The 17,391-nt window shown below is 41.7% G+C and overlaps 1 protein-coding gene across 3 annotated transcripts in view; it reads right to left on the bottom strand.

Annotated features, from left to right (window-relative positions):
* FAM19A2 (family with sequence similarity 19 member A2, C-C motif chemokine like) overlaps positions 1-17,391 on the bottom strand; it is a 109,619-nt gene that overhangs the window by 19,651 nt on the left and 72,577 nt on the right. The gene's annotated exons all lie outside the window — the stretch shown is intronic.

Below are 17,391 nucleotides of genomic sequence, written 5' to 3'. Positions count from 1 at the left end.
TGCAGATGTAAAGGTGCCTGGGTTTCCTAAGCTAGCAGGCTACATTTAGAAAATAGATGCAACTTGGTGGCTTGTGCTGAATGGGGTTTGGAAAATATTTTCTAATATTTGACTGAGCGTGGCAAAAGGAAAGATTGTTTTGGAACTGGTGAAACTTGCAGTTGTGGTAAAAGGGTAACTCCTTTGTACCCTGTAGAAAAGGGATGGGTTTGGCCCAATACTATTCAAATCTACAAAATCTTTAATACTTTTCTTTACTATACTATTATCAAACATTCAACCTATTGAATGGTACCTGGATAAAGTTTGTTTGGAAATCATATCCCATTTCTATAAAACTTAGACATTCAATGTGTTGGATTCAGCTTTCAAAGGAAGCAACTACCCAAAAATCTGGCAATACCATAGGTTCCAATATCCAAATTAATCTGAGAGATCTTTTACTGAAAATGTCCCTTTAGATCTCAGTGAGATTTTTTTTTTTACTCTGTAAGCATAAAGGAATCAGCTATGGACAGGATGGTGCAAGTCAAGATTATACCATCTACACCTAATACAAGGGAGGAGCTTTCAAGGGCCATTTTAGAGAGCTATATTTTTCACAGCATAAAGTCCTTGGGATTTCTTGCTCCACCAAAGAAAATGAGCTTTTCCTATGGGATGAAAGAAGGACTAATCAGTTTTGGAACAGAAATAAATGTTGGTGGTCGTATGCAACTGAATTTGGTATCAGTGTTAGGCAGTCCTAATGATGGACTTTTTCCCCCTGATTTTGGACTATTCTAATAACTCTTCCAGTGATTCTGGTATCTGAAATGTGCTTTCCTTGAGTTTTCTTGAGGGAAAAGGAGCAGGTGCTATCCAAGCTTCTCCCTGGATATAAGCTGCATAGTGGAGTTTTATTTAAGATAAAATGAACAAGAACTACCAGCTCACCCATTTTGTTCTGCGAATAAAGGTACCAGAATCATCCAATGCAAACTGGTCTGAACCTCAGTCTTTCAGGACCTGCCTTCAAACCCTAGGCCAGCTACCCTAAGAGGTTAAAATTGTGTCTCCAGATGAAAGTCTATTTAAGGTAATGAATGACATCAGGTTTCAAGGGCAAACTTGTAAGCCATCCTGGGCTGAAATTTCTGGTCAGTCCCTCATGGTAATGATCCAAAGAAACTACAGTGCAGAATAAGACAGGGAGAGAGAGATCCTTAAATCTGCCACTCCACAAGCACCTCCTTCCCCTCTGATTCCTCCTTGTTCCTGGATGAACACTCTACTAGGTAGCTGAAGAGGTAGAAGCAGCTGACAAGGAGATTCAGCAAAATAACATGGGGCCTCTGCAGGACATGCTAGGAAATCTGGTCATTGCACCAGACAGCAAAGCTAACCTATTTAACAATTTCTTTGCCTCCATTTTTCTGAGCAGGGACCAAGTCATCCCCCTCACTGGGATCTGCTTAGGCCCCAAGAGAGGTACACCCAGGCCTAGGGTCAGAGAGGACCTAGTCAGGGAATTTATGGAGGGACTGGACATATTTAAATCAGCAGGTCCTGACAATCTCCACCCCAGAGTGCTGAGGGAATTAGCAGAGGTCATTGCAGGACCCCTTGCACAGCTTTACGAGCACTCATGGTGCTCTGGCAAGGTGCCAGAGGACTGGAAAAGGGCCAATGTGGTTCCCATGTTCAAAAAAGGGAGAAAGGAGGACCCGGGAAACTATAGGCCAGTTAGTCTTACCTTGGTCCTGTGGAAGTTTTTTGAATTATCCTGGCACATGTCCACAAGGGGCCAGCAAGGGAGATTATACTTAGAGGCAACCAACGTGCATTCATTAGAGGCAGGTCCTGTCAGACCAACCTGGTGGCCTTCTATGACCAGATCACAAAAGCCTTACACACAGGTGTTGCAGTGGACATAGTCTTCTGGACTTTAGGAAGGCCTTCAACACTTTCTCTCACCCCAATCTCATTAAAAAACTAGGAGGACTGTGGCATTGATACCTACACAGTCAGATGGCCTGCAAATTCGCTGGAGGGCCACACCCAGAGAGTGGTGGTAGATGGGTCTTCTTTGACCTGGAGGGATGTTAGCAGTGGGGTTCCTCAGGGTTCGGTCCTTGGGCCCACACTATTCAACATCTTTATCAGCGACTTGAATGAGGCGGTAAAAAGCACCCTGTTCAAATTCATAGATGACACTAAGATGTGGGGAGATGTGGGCACACTAGAATGGAGGAATAGGCTACAATTGGACCTGGGCAGGTTACAGGGGTGGGCAGATGAGAACAAGATGGGTTTCAACACTGACAAGTGCAAAATACTGCACCTGGGGAGGAAGAACCAGCAGCATACCTACAGGCTGGGGAACTCCCTTCTCATCAGTGCAGAGGCAGAAAAGGATCTTACAGTCATTATTGATGCCAAAATGAACATAGGCCAACAATGTGGGAACGCAGTCAGAAAGTCCAACTGTACCTTGTCATGCATCCACAGATGCATCTCAAGCAGGTCCAAGGAGGTGATCCTCCCCCTCTATGCGACACTGGTCAGGCCGCAGTTGGAGTACTGTGTCCAGGTCTGGGCACCACACTTCAAGAGGGATGTGGACAACATGGAGAGGGTCCAGAGGAGGGCCACTCGCATGATCAGGGGGCAGCAGGGCAGCCCCTACAAGGAGAGGCTACAGGACCTGAACCTGTTCAGCCTCCACAAGAGAAGGCTGAGGGGGGATCTAGTGGCCTGTTACAAACTAGTCAGGGGGGACCAGCAGGCATTGGGGGAGTCTCTGTTCCCCCGAGCACTAGCAGGACTGACTAGAAATAAAAGTCACAAGCTGGCAGAGGACAGATTCAGGCTTGATATCAGGAGGTGCTACTTCACTGTCAGAACAGCTAGGAGCTGGAACCAACTTCCAAGAGAAGTGGTGCTGGCTCCTACCCTGGGGGTCTTTAAGAGGAGGCTAGATGAACACCTTGCCAGGGTCGTTTGACCCCAGTACTCTTTCCTGCCATGGCACGGGGTTGGACTTGATGATCTGCTCAGGTCCCTTCCGACCCTACCAACTATGAAACTATGAAACATCCATATACTGGAACAGGCCACCAAAATACCAGAGTCTTCCTAGCACTCCTGCAGCAAAGGTGGAGACCCTGCAGTTAAGTGGAGCTGAAAATGAGAAAGGAAGCCTCTTTGATCTTAGCATTGTGCCCACTCCACCTAATAAAGAAGTAGAGAAAACAAATTGTCTAGGCACAGCCTTCAAGAAACATCTCTGCTGTCTATCATGGATGCAAAAAAAATGTTCTGTAGACATGATAACAGTATCTCAAACTCACCAGCAAACTGAATAAAAATAAACCTCACATGTGGAAGCTTTTGGGACAAAGACAGAAAACCCTTCAGTACTGGATGATAGAGGGAGAAAATAATGCTTGAAATATCTTTTATTAATTAATTGATTTAATCAATATAACTTGTAGCCCATTAGATATTTCTCCTTTAAAATTACAGAAGCATTTTCCTTTGCCTGCAGGGTAAATACGGAAGCTTTTACGTATTGTGTGAGTGAAAATAGTGAATTCAGGTTGCAGTCTTAACTTATATCAAAATATACATGCTACAAAATAAGTTGTTAGTAAAGTAACCTTGCTGAAAGTGTGACATAAATGATTTCACTGCTTATAATTTGTATAGAAGCTCTCCTCACATAAAAGTTAGGGAGACCTCCTGTAATAGCCAAGGGGACAAAACTCTCTTCTTTCAAGTATCATGTTGACAGTTTCCTCATTCTCAAAAAGGCTACACGCTTGAGTGAAGCATTTCATCTTGCCTGATCTCCTTACAATTTTTATTTCTCCCCTAACCTTTTTCTCACTAACCCCAGGATTTATAGGTGCATGAAATGAACAAAATAGGTTCACTACATCCATTTGAGAGTAAAAGCTTGCTTTGGTGTGGATCTACTGGAACATCTGTAGTGGGCTTTACTTCTCAACAACACTTTTGTCTGTGGAAATCCATTTCTTAGCTTGACATCAGAAATGCCCAGAAGTCCTAACATTCAGATTTGATGTGTGGGGCTCTGACAGTCAAACTTATTTGTATTTGTAAATAGATATCTATGTGCCTGATTCAAAGTTCACTGAAGCCAATAGAAGTTGTTCCATCGATTTCACAAAACAGAGATCCTGTGCAACTTTTCAACCTGAAAACCAAGTAAAAAATGCTAAAATTGCATCTGCAAGTAGCTGTGATACAAAACTTGTGGAACCAGGAGGAAGACCAAGTTAAAGTTAGTTTGGAAATCAGGCCCAGTAGCTGCAATGTAGGTGAGCTAAAATATCTATTGATACCTTAAATTTGTATCTCCTCAGTTTTGAGAATTCACTGAGTTTTAGGGAAAAAAGTGCAGAGAGCCACTGTCCTAGTGTGAATACTCAGATCATGCATAGTTGAGCCCTACAAGCAGATCTCCCTGCAGACCCCAAAACTAGCCAAAAAAACCTCAAGAAATTCAGACGTTAACAAGCAATCCCGTGACCTTTGTCATAACTACTGGTCTCCCTAGGCTTTTAGCCCTCTTTAATTATCATTTGTATTGCTTTATCTAAACTTATACTGTAAATTCCTAGTAGTAAAGACCATGTTTCTTCTGGAGCTTGTTTACTCCTAGCAGGCCTCAAGTGGCCTAAATTTCAGGCTTCCAATGAACGGAGTTTTGGGAACGGGAAGTGGACATGCTTAGTTCACAGGCATGCCAATACAATCCAGTGAATGTGCTGATGCCCACAGTAGCTATTTTTATGATGTCCAGTTACTTCTATAGCCACTATCTGGTGACTTACTCAAGTGTGCTTAGTGGCTGCACTTAGAAAAAGAGTGAGCAAGAAATTGCATTAGTGGTAGCCACTTACAGCGATTCTACGAGTCTGTCTATTCTGCATCAGCACTGGGTTGGTAGGAGGACAGAACTTAGCGTGCCCAACCTATGACTGGCCCATCCACATATGCTGACAGACTCCAAAGCCATAAGTTTTCCAGTTAGACTGTGAAACAGCATCTCCCCGCCCAACTGCCTAGTGTCCCCTGTTATGATAGTCAGCTCTTTTCACCACAGAAGAATTTCACAGCAGAGCAGACCAATACTTTGTCCCTGACAAGAAAGTAACCTGCCTACGGGGAAAGTTTCATCCTATCTCTATCCTAAGTTGGCTCATGACCTGAGAGATGAGGTTTTATATATTTTTCATGAAATGCATTTATTCTTGAAAAACTGTACGTATTGTATATTGAAATTTTAATGATAAATGAGATACTGGGGGCAATAGGGTAGCTATGACAAGTATATGCTCAAGTGGTTGCAAATTTTTCAGTGATAGATTGGCCATGGGCTTTGGAAAAAAAATGCCATATTAATAATGAGGTGGCAGTAAAGTATAATCACTCTTCCAGGACTAGTATTTTGCTACAGTCTATACACAGTGCTGAACTGTGATAACAGTCTTTCTATGAACCACAAGATATTACTAGAAACTATGAAGGCATGCCTACTGTTTCTCTAAATCTACAGCAGAAAGCCAGGCATAAGGTGAAGAATCTAGGTAGGGGCTCTGAAAGGGAACAGAAGACAGAATAGCCTTAAAAATGAAGACTTTTTTTCTCAATAAAGTTCCTGGTTCAGTATTAGAAGAAATCAATTCCTACTGTTACTTACCATTGTTACATGACAGATAGCTATGTCACTTTTTACCCCTTCTAGCTTATGGTACCATTCTTAGACATATTTCAAGTTTTACACTAGTATCAGCAAAAGCAAAGAAAGATTTTTGTTTCATTTTATGGCATAATGTCAGTAATATTTTTATACTAACACAATTTAGTGTGAGAAATGTGTTACCACAGCTGTGATGGTGCCAACCACAACTATCCAGTCTTTTTCCCTTAGTATCTAGTCTATCAATAACATGATAGTATACAGTAGATATAACTTTTCAAGAGCAGGTTCACTTCATGACAAAGCTCACCTTAATTCTAACTATGGCCTACCTCTCTTTGTGTTTTTGAGGAAACTTTGAAGAAAAAAGGAATAAAAGATTGAGAGAATAGATTAGCAGGAAGGCAATATTTCTTTCAGCCTTGGCAGCAAAGACAGCAACACTTATTCCATTTTCTGTCCCTCTGCAGCTGTCTAAAGTACCCATGCACCTCTTGTGATTCTGAAGAGGACAGATCATCAACTAACATAGCTGCTTCACTGACACTAATATCAGGCTTGGTTTCAAGATAAATTTCCTTTTCTTGCCAGGCCAGGAAATTCTCTCTAAACTCTCATATACTACCTTGTTTTATTCATCTGTATTGTTTACTGTAAGGACTTGGGGATTGTAGAAGGGGCAATGGCAGCACATATGCTAGTTGCAATAGTAGCAGTAATAGCTGTGGCAACATTGATGCTACCTCTTGATGCTTAAAATCATGCTAATTATCAACCTTTCTCTAGCCTTCTGTTTTTAGAAGTTTGTAGCAATAACCAGACTCTTTAAATTTGCTGGGTACCTTTTACAGAATCATATAAAATACAAATGGAAGGGACCTGAAGAGGTCATCGAATTCACCCTTTTGCCCAAAGGCAAGATCAACTAAACCTAAGCCATTCCTGACAGATATTTATCTAATCCAGTGGGTCTCAACCATTTTTAGACTCAAGGCACCCTTTGATAGGGTCATGGCACCCCTCAGAAAATGCCAGTTCCTAGTTTACACTCCTTTTTTTTTTTTTTTTTTTTACTAATAGAGCAGTACTTCTGTTGCAAAGAACTCAAAAAGACTACATGTCAGAATGTTTTTAACACCATGAATTTCCATTAGAAATATTGGGGTTTATCTTGTGCATCATGTTTGCATACCGGGCGGCATGGCACTTCATAGCCCCCTTGAAAGAACCTTGGGGCATCCTGGCTGAGAATCACGGGTCTAACCCGTATCATCCATGTTGGAGATTCCACAGCCTCCCCTGGCAATATGTTCCAGCACTTAATTATTTTTACACTAAAACTTGACAGGCTAGGAATGGCATTCAGTCCACTAGCACAGCTGATTATATTATAGTCATAGTTATTGTCTCATTGTTTGATGATCTTCTCCAAGAAATGGATAAAATCCAAGCGTCTATCTATTCCTTTGGCCGTACCTGCTGCCTTGATTTCATTAACTGCAGGTTCTGGGGATTGGCTTTGGATCCTGGCAGGGATGAAGGAAGTAGATTTCTAGCAGCTCTATTCTTTTGTCTCCTAGAGAACCCAAAAAAGGGTGCTGGAAAATAATTTTCTTCCCTGACATTTCCCTTGTGGCAGTTACCAACTAATTCAATTCAATCTCTTCTTTACATATAGGACATTACTAAATGAGAGAGAAATACATTCAGGTACAGTAACATCCAGATGAATTTCATTTTTTCATCACATTTGGATATGGTTATTTCTCAATTTGCCTTTATCTGGTTCAGATCAGAACTGACAGGTAAATCGGCTGGCTGAAGCTCAAAACAAATAACATGGAGAGAATGTTATTTCCATGAAACACCTTCGTGAAATCATGGAGTTTGTCTCTGTGACAGATTGTGCCCTACTTCTGTTAGTAGGGCTATAGTCTCAGGATTGCACACCTCATCCACTGCTGTTTCATTCCCATGTAAAATCAACTCAGTATCCCCAGCTGACTTTTGAACAGCAGCAATGGGGAAAGATGCGTTTTTTTTCCCATTTATGTCCGCCTAAGGCTGTGTGTAGACAAAACAAGAGCCATGTGTGCATGACACTTAAAAGCAGGCTAAATGCTTTTGTACCACTTCAATGGTGTTGGTGTTTGCACGCCTCGGCGGTGTATTGTGAATTAATTCCAGTTGCTGTAGGAAATTCGGTGGCATAATGCACCTTAAATGACTAGGAGTGCACCTTAAATGACTAAAACTCCTTCAAGGAGTTTTAGTTTGCAGCCCTACAGCCACAGGGTGAAGCACCAGGCTTCATGCAGCTCTCTGTAGAAAGCCCTGCAGGCAGCCTGGCAGCAGCCCAGCAAAGCAGGCTCCACTTAAGAAAAGCAGCGAGCCTGATCCTTCCTCCCCCTCCCGTCGGAGCCTGCCTGTCTGAGCTGCACAAGGGCCCGGTGCTTCCTTCCATGGCTGCGGTGCCCGCCAGGATCACCCAACCAGGTGCCTGTGGGCAAGTGCCGCGTCAGGGTGGGGAGCACTGCTGCCAGAGGGAAGCACCAGTCTTCCCCCAGCCCAGGGACCTCTCCGCCCCCTGGCAGCTCACCCTCCCCTCCACACCGGAGAGGCAGAGAAGTGCAGAGTGTGTGCACGACACCACGGTTTAATCAGCCCTAAATGGAAGCAGTGTTTTATAAAGCCTACCACTTCAATCTAGGGCCCCTGTTTCTTCTACACACACCCTAAAAAGCTAACTTTAGTAAGGTCCATAGTCAAAAGGAAGAGGTCTTCATGTCTTATCACCTTAATATTAGATTATTGGACATATTTCTACAACCAGCTTACATGGCGGAGCTTCTCTCAGGAAAAACATGTCAACTTAGGTACCATAGTGTGCATGGGCTTCCATCTATCTCAGGACAACTGAATTCCAGATGCAGATTCAGAGTTCATTTTTGACCTATATACTGTCTAATCTAAAAGCCTGCTGGCTTTTAGAAATCTTCTCTCCTTATGATATCTTAGAAGTCATTCACTTTTGTTGCTTTGATTTAATGTTTATATAGAAGGCAAAAGAAGTGCCCAGATTCTGAAACCAATCTTCTAAGGTAATTCAGCTATTTACGAAGGCAATCGCAAAAGGGGACTGTTAGAGAGAGCCTGAAGGCTGATTTTGGAGTCTGGTCTTTAAATTGTCAGCACGTTGCCTATATAGGAGGACATCTCATTAGATTAACTTTTACTCTATATGCTTAGAGAATATACAGCAGCATCTAAGAGTAGATTAAAATATTTTTTTTTAAATGAATGCTGCCACTAGTAGCAGCTGTGTTAAATTTAGAAATAATTCAGCATCTCTACATGTGAGGGAGAAGCAGATGAAGTGAAAATGGCAGTATTAATAGAGAGCAACAAAACTATTTATTTAGAGTTGGGATTTTGCATATTAATCTACCTTTGGCATTATGGCTGGCCATTTGGCAAGCCTGGATGTGATGTCTTCTTCTCTTCCAAGAACATGTTGTTCATTTTTTTTCCCCAGTGTTGGATGCCATGATTTGAAATTAGATTAAATGAATATTACAAATATCTGACTTCAGGCTCTCTCTAATATTGTTTGGGAATGTAGATAAACACACTAAATATGGATTTCTTTCTGTCCCTGCAATATTTTTGTTTTTTCACACCAGTCATCCATCTCTGGTATCGATTTGGAAAGCAGATTTGGATTTCGAATGTAGATAAATATACTCAATATGGATTTCTCTCTGCCCCCTGCAATATTTCTCTTTTATTTCTCTCTTTCCCTGAAATATTTATTTTTTTTATGGTAGTCTATTCCTAATATTGGTTTGAAATATAGTTACATAGTAATGCATTCAATATTGATTTCTCTCTATCCTGTATTCTGCTTTTCCCCACACATTAAAGAATATTAGCACAATTTTCAAAGTGACCATACACCTCCATTTCCTACTGATTTCAAAAGAGTTCAGTGTGGCTGGGTTAGCATTTCAAAACCTAGACCATTCATTTTCAACAGTTTGTATCCAGCATCATATTACACATGGGGGGAAAAAACAACGGAAATTACATTTGGAAAAACCCCTTCTCTTTAATTTGTTACTAGAAGGACATTATATGATCTGACATATATCTTATCTTGTGATTTTTCAAGAAATATAAATGATCTTTTTCTGTCACGCTATCAGATTTTAATTTTATATAGTTTTACATCTAGTAATCACGTTTAAAATGTTGTACAATGACTGCCAATTACTGTTGGACAGCAGATTCTTAGAATTTTGTTCTTACATCTGAAAATGTGACATATTTAATCGAAGCATGGTTGCATATTTACAGAATACATATTTAAGCGTATTTTAAAATATGTTGTCATTTGAAGGTGTCCAAAACCATGGCTGTTATATATATAAAGAAACATATTCCTGAATAGTTTGCCACTACAGAGGTTTATCAAAGGAAGGCTACATTCAAAATGTAGTGTTGCCTTTCTTGTATAGTATCTTATTCTAAAAACAGTTGGCATTGAAGTATTTATGGGGTATTATAGATTATGAGTAAAAGTAGGGGACACAACCACTTTCCTATTTCTCTAAATCTTTTTCCTTAGAACAGCATCTCTGTTATTTGAAATAAGCCTGTAGTTTTAAAGGCAATGGAAAACATGTTATTAACCATTACAAGCACAGCTGGCTTCTGTGTGTATGACTTAAAATCCCCCACAGAAAACCCCATTCCTTGATGTAATGAATGCGTGTGCATACCTTCTTGTCAACTGAAATTAAAAAAGGAATCATTCTTCCTAACAAAATAACTTGAGTGTGGGATATTGCTTTCTAGTGTTTTTGAAGGATTTCTTTAATAGAAACTCACAAAAGCATTTTGTCAGCTAAAGTGAGTAACTAAAGGCTTTCAGAGTTTAATGTATTCACACATAATAAAATATTTATAATTACTTAGTAAACCTGCTCATTCATCTAAATTTGTCTGGGCAGAAAGGAAGTTGCCCAAACAATTTACTCACTGAAAATGACAAATGTATGACAATTTTGAATCTCCTCCCATTCTCCACCTTTACTGAATGCTAATAAAAATGCATACATTAAAAGAAAAATATAGAGAAGAACTCAAATAAATAATTGACACCCAAACAGAGATTTAGAGCATCTCACAGTTTAGGGTTCCTCATGCAATATATTAATAATGCATTTTCATTCAAATCCTCTGGGATTTCTTGATGTTCACATCTATGGCTTTCATGTTGAAGTGGCTCTAATAAAATACCTCCAGGTATACACCAAAATTAAAAGATGGTAGGTGCATCTCATTCTCTGTACACCTGTTTATGAGTACACTCATTTCCCTGTTTACAATCAGGTATATCTAATAGTATAAGAGGCATGAACTCTAAGAGCTGCCTTAAGGGGAGTGAGGAGGGAGAGGGAAGGGGCTGCCAGAATAGACCATGGGATGCCTCACCTTCACATCCCCAGCTCTGTGTGCACTTTCCAGCTCCAGCCCCCAGAGCAAGCAATGGTGTTCCACGAGTGTGTGTCAATGAGCCTATGGCACTCTAACAAATGTAGCTCTATAGTGTGCTCAAATGTAGCTGCTATGGAGAGATGTCATCCCATTTTCTTACCACCAAAAACATGCCTGCTCAATATGGGTGTCTGCAGCAAAAAGAATGAGTTGATAACCCGCTTCAGCAGCTGTAAACTTCAGCTGCCATGTCTGCATCCTGCCCACTACCACCTCTGGAGCCAAAAAGCAGAGCAGGGAAGAGAGGGAGGACTGCCCACAGTCCTGGGCAATTATAACCCTAAGTATATCCTTGTAAGGTATTCATAGTTGTTAGCTGTCCTGGACATCTCCTAACCAGGAGAATGCATTCTTAGCAATTTACTTCCTTAAGTGAATACCTGATCGGACCATCGCTACTTGGTTGGATATGAGGTTGTTTGAGGCAGAGAGGAAGTACCTTGATATTCCATATGGCTGAATAATTCTTTACTCATTTTTAGCCAAATGGAATAGATCTCAGGGCTTGGGTAAAACAAAGGACAAATTTAATTACATAATTCAAAGAAAAAATCTAAAGAAGTAGGAGGGAGAGATGTAGTGAAAAAAAGTAGCATAATACACAGAACAAGAAAACATAAGAAATCACAGCAAAAAAAGCTTGCCCTATTTATTGCTTAAATAACAACAGAAACAAAATCTCTCCAACATAATATCATATTAAATGTGCCACAAGCTAACCTAGTTCATCCCACCTTTACTGTGTATATCTTCCATCTTTACCAGCAATCCCCTTAGGGTTACATATTTGATATGACTGTCCCTTCTCACAGCTTTTGTAGGTAGGACTGATAAGCAATAGAAATCTCCCACTTCTTAGACACGCTGTCTATTTGAGCTTGAAGAACTCAACTATAATTCACAAAATGTAAGAAAACAGGTTTCTGCCTAAGCCAATTTAAGGGGCAAGCCACCAGGGCAACAGCTCCAGGCCATGGGTGATGGGAACTAAGTTAAGTTAGGTTATAGCTATGGAGTGAACAGAATAGCAGTACAAGCCATTTAATGTGGAAAGAGGGAGTGGTCTTGCCTTAGCCAATGCATCTGCATCCCATAAGTGGAATGTCAGTTCTGACTCTAGCAAGATTTAATGACTGCCTTGGGTAACAGCAAATTCAAAAGCTAAAACTAATCATCCTCAGTCTCTCATTTCATTATTGCCATGCAGAAAAGAATATTGGGAGAGAAGTGCATTTCCTAACAGGCTTAAGCCAATAGGAAAACAGAATTAAAAAAAATACACTCACTCTCTCTAGGCACATTGGCTATTTACAGATGTAAAAAATAAAAAAAATTAAAAAGGTGCTTTACTTTAAAATCTACACACCCCCACACCAAGCTCGCTTCATGTCCAGAAGAGACATCACATTAGTTAGACCCTATTCGCCAAACATCTGTATAGATTGGCCAATTCAGCACTGCTTTTTTGATGCTTTTATCTAATAGCTGATTGAATCAGCATTATATAAAAGGGTCAAAAACCCCTGCTAAAGCACCCAATCTATACAGAAGCTGGGTTGAACTAATGCACTGCCTCTTCCGGTAAAGCACTATTTGTTTGTTTTCTTCAAATCTGTCAGCAGCCAGTATTTTTTCAGTTACATCCCTTTTCCTTGGAAAATGGGCTTTCATTGGAAATTAAGGGAGTTTTACTATTATTTTTCGTAATCTACTTCTGAATATCCTCTCCCATTCCAGTGAAATGCTATGATAGGTAGTCACACTCAGATTTCTATCTAAATATAATTAAATCACTATTGTGCTAGTTTAGCATTTGCCCTCTCATAACTGTTTGACAACATAGACACAAACTTTACAAACCACCTAAATACAAATGTGATGGAATAAAATTATTATGAATGTCATTCTACATTTACTGCTTTTCCATGATAAATAAATATCATCTTTTTCTACTATTAAACATACTGAGATGAAGTTGTTTTGGGGTTTTTTTTATAACTTCCATCCGAGGCCAAATTAACCAAAATGCCTCAGAGCCAAAAAGGAGGTGTACACCCAACGGACAGGAAGGGCCATCACCAAGGAGGATTATACCTCCTTGGCTCAAGATTGTAGGGGGGGTTATCAGGAAGGCTAAGGCAGAGATAGAACTGGGACTAGCGACCCGGATCAAAGATAACAAGAAGTCCTTTTTTAAATACATAGCGGGTAAAAAGAAGGTACCAAATAATGTGGGGCCTCTGCAGCACATGCTTGGTAATCTGGTAGTAGCACCAGATGACAAAGCTAATCTCTTTAACAGCTTCTTTGCTTCCATTTTTCTGAGCAGGGACAGGGACATCCCCCTCACTGGGATTCCGGACGGACCCAGGGGAGATGCTGGCAGGCCCAGGGTCAGTGAGGACCTAGTCAGGGAACTTCTGGAAGGACTAGATGTGTTCAAATCAGCAGGTCCTGATGATCTCCACCCCAGAGTGCTTAGGGACCTGGCAGAGGTCATTGCAGGACCCCTGACACAGCTTTATGAGCACTCGTGGTGCTCTGATGAGGCGCCTGATGACTGGAAAGGGACCAATATGGTCCCCATTTTCAAAAAAGGGATGAAAAAGGACCCAAGAAACTATAGGCCCGTTAGTCTTACCTTGGTCCTGGGGAAGCTATTTGAGAAACTTATCCAGGAGCACATCTAAGAAGGGCCAGCAGGTGAGTTTATGCTTAGGGGCAATCAACATGGGTTCATTAGAGGCAGTTCCTATCAGACCAACCTGGTGGCCTTCTATGACTAGGTCACAAAAGCCTTGGACGCAGGTGTCGTGGTGGATGTAGTCTTCCTGGACTTTTGGAAGGCCTTCGACACTGTCTCTCACCCCATCCTCATTAAAAAATTAGGCGTCTGTGGTGTCAATGCCTACACAGTCAGATGAATTGCAAATTGGCTGGAGGGCTGCACCCAGAGAGTGGTGGTGGACAGGTCATTTTCGACCTGGAGAGGTGTGGGCGGTGGGGTTCCCCAGGGCTTGGTCCTCGGGCCCGCACTGTTCAATATCTTTATCGGCGATTTGGACAAGGGGGTGAAAAGCACCTTGTTCAAGTTCGCAGATGAAACTAAGATGTGGAGAGAAGTGAGCATGCTAGAAGAGAGGGACAGGCTACAACTAGATCTTGACAGGTTACAGAGGTGGGAGGATGAGAATAGGATGGGCTTCAATATGGACAAGTGCAAGGTGTTGCAGCTGGGGAGGAAGAACCAGCAGCATACCTACAGGCTGGGGAACTCCCTTTTCATCAGCACAGAGGCAGAGAAGGATCTCGGAGTCACTATTGATTCCAAGATGAACATGGGCTGCCAATGTGGGGACACGGTCAGGAAGGCTAACCACACTTTGTCATGCATCCATAGATGCATCACAAGCAGGTCCAGGGAGGTGATCCCCCCCCTCTATGCAACATTGGTCAGGCCACAGTTGGAATACTGCATCCAGTTCTGGGCACCGCACTTCAGGAGGGATGTGGACAGCATCGAGAGGGTCCAGACGAGGGCCACTCACATGACTGGGGGCAGCAGGACAGGCCCTACAATGAGAGGCTACGGGACCTGAACCTGTTCTGCCTCCACAAAAGAAGGCTGAGGAGGGATCTGGTGGCCACCTATAAACTTGCCAAGGGGGACCAGCAGGCAATGGGAGAGCCCCTGTTCCCCCGAGCACTACCAGGGGTAACATGGCAGGAGGTCAGACTAGATGATCTACTTAGGTTCTGTCCGACTCTACCAACTATGAAACTATAATTCTAGATCCAGGAGTCTAGAACCATCAGTGGCCCTACTACCAGCAAACATCCTCCACCCACACCTGGGGCTTTAGATGTTTCCAAAACCTTCGGCGGGCATCCTATTGCAGGCCCAAGCCAGGAGGCTTGGGGTTTGGATGCCCCTGAGTTGTGCTTGCTCTTAGCCATAAGGCCCTTGGAGCAAGGAAGGGAGGACTGAGATGAAGTAGGACAGTGATTTTTTTTAATATCATTCCAAAATGCTTAAAACAGGGCTGTCCAACTGGCAGCCAATGGGTCACATTCAGCCCTCAAAGGATTAGCATGTGGCCCACAGGTTCACACCTGGCCACCACTGGCCTGACCCTTGGCAGCCAGATTCTTTGGGTTCCCCTGCCCTCCTCTGGCTTGTACTTCCTGCCTTGCTCCTGGGGGTTACAGAGTATAGCAGGAGGGGATCAGGGGGCCCAAGATGCATGCATGAGAGGGCCTACAGTACCAGTGTGCCTACACAGCAGGAAGATGCCGGGCTGCTCATGACAAAGAAGCTAGGCAGCCTGCACTACAGGTGAGTGATGCTACACGCACAGCAGGGGGAAAACTGGGGTGCCCATGAGGCAGGGGCAACTCCTGGTGGTGGCCCCAAGCTGGTGAGAAGCTGGGCAGCCATGGCTTTGAATAAATTCCTAAAGTAAGTAATTTCCACCTGCATATCTTTAACGTTTGACTTATAAGTACCACAATATTCACAGTAATCCAAAGTAATTATTCAAGGATATATTTATTAATTATATATTATATTTCAACAAGGCCATATTTTTAAAAAATGATTCATCTTTTCCTATTATTCACTTGCCGTTTATGCCCAGTGATTGATACCACAAACATTAAGAAGGGTATACCATCAGCCTTCAAGACCATGTTAATTAGCACATTAATGGACATGGGCAAGACAGATACTGGCTCCAGGTTCTGCTTTGAAATCACCTATGACTTTATAGCCAGTCTGCCGTGCAGTTAATAAGGCTACTAGTTAACTACTAGTTCCATATGTATCCCAGAGTAAGAAAGCTTGAAATGGAGCTTTACACTGGTTCAACAAAGCTTTCATGTCTGCTTTGTTCTTAATTAACACAAACTTTCCAGCTTGCTTCGTTTCTTTTTGCTTTTATATTATAAATGGTGATCACATATGGATGATTTCATTTGATAATCAAAAGCTCATTATTCTTGGCCTCTTAATAGTGGGCAATCTACATAAGATATTTACTGTGGAGCCACCTAATTAACTCCGCAGTAAAGTCTCAACATCTACACATGTCCTCCTATTAGACCGCAGGAAACTAATTAACTCTGCCAAAGGTTAGTACTTGTAAATACAAGTACTATCCTGCAATGGCATTCTTTAATGTGCAGCAACGCATTTGTAGATGCTGATGGGGCTGCTGGGGGCACAAGGGTGCTTTAGTGTAGGGCTGCTTGCTGGCTAGTTCCACGTTGGAGCACCCTCATGCCCCAGCTAGCTCCTCCAAAGCACGTTGAGGTGGGTTGGAGCAGCCCCAGGTTGGTAGGTTGGTTCCTGGGGCTCCCTGTCAGCCAGAGCTGCTCCAACTTGGCTCAATATGCTTAGGTTTCAGCTGTATGTTAAGTTTATTGCTTTGCATTAATATCATACATAGACATGCCCACTGACTCTATGTAGGACTTTTTATTAGTTTTCTAAGAATATGTTGTTTGAAACTAGAGAATTCTCTGATGAAAAAGCTGTAGCCACCATATACTAGGGAGAACGATTTGCTTTCTGATAACAGGTTACTTCAGATGAAAAAGTTGTTCACCTTTATGGGTATAAAGAAATAATTGCTGTCCTAAGGTATCATTCTCAAAATGACATAATTTATTTATAGGGAGGTCACAGAAAGTAGGAATGGTGAGAACGATGAAGACTAGATGAACATGAGAGAGAGATGTAACCTAAAGACATTTTTTTCTCCAGTTTCTTTTCTATATCTGTTCAACTATTGATTCAACTGTTGTTGAATCATCTTATTCTATTTGGATATGCTAGCTACACACATCCTTTATATATATATAAATATATACATGCTTGCATATAGATTCATATGGATGCATGAAAATTAGGTGAGGGTGTTGTTCAACCAGGGATTAGTGCTAAAACTAATAATTTGAGGTGATATTTTAAAAGAACAGCTTACCTAAAAAGTAGCTTTCACCCCCCCAAAATGTCAGAATGGTTTAAAACTCATACATAAAGAATAGAAGGTGTGTAGCCAGTCAGTGCACAATACATTGCAACATAGATAAGAGAAATGTTTTTGTCCAATGCTATAAAA

This window comes from Crocodylus porosus, unplaced genomic scaffold, assembly GCF_001723895.1.
Source record: "Crocodylus porosus isolate Cpor-Errol unplaced genomic scaffold, CroPor_comp1, whole genome shotgun sequence".
Lineage (NCBI taxonomy): Eukaryota > Metazoa > Chordata > Crocodylia > Crocodylidae > Crocodylus > Crocodylus porosus.
Note: the sequence above shows the minus strand (reverse complement) of the source record. Positions and strands in the feature narration are given on the sequence as shown.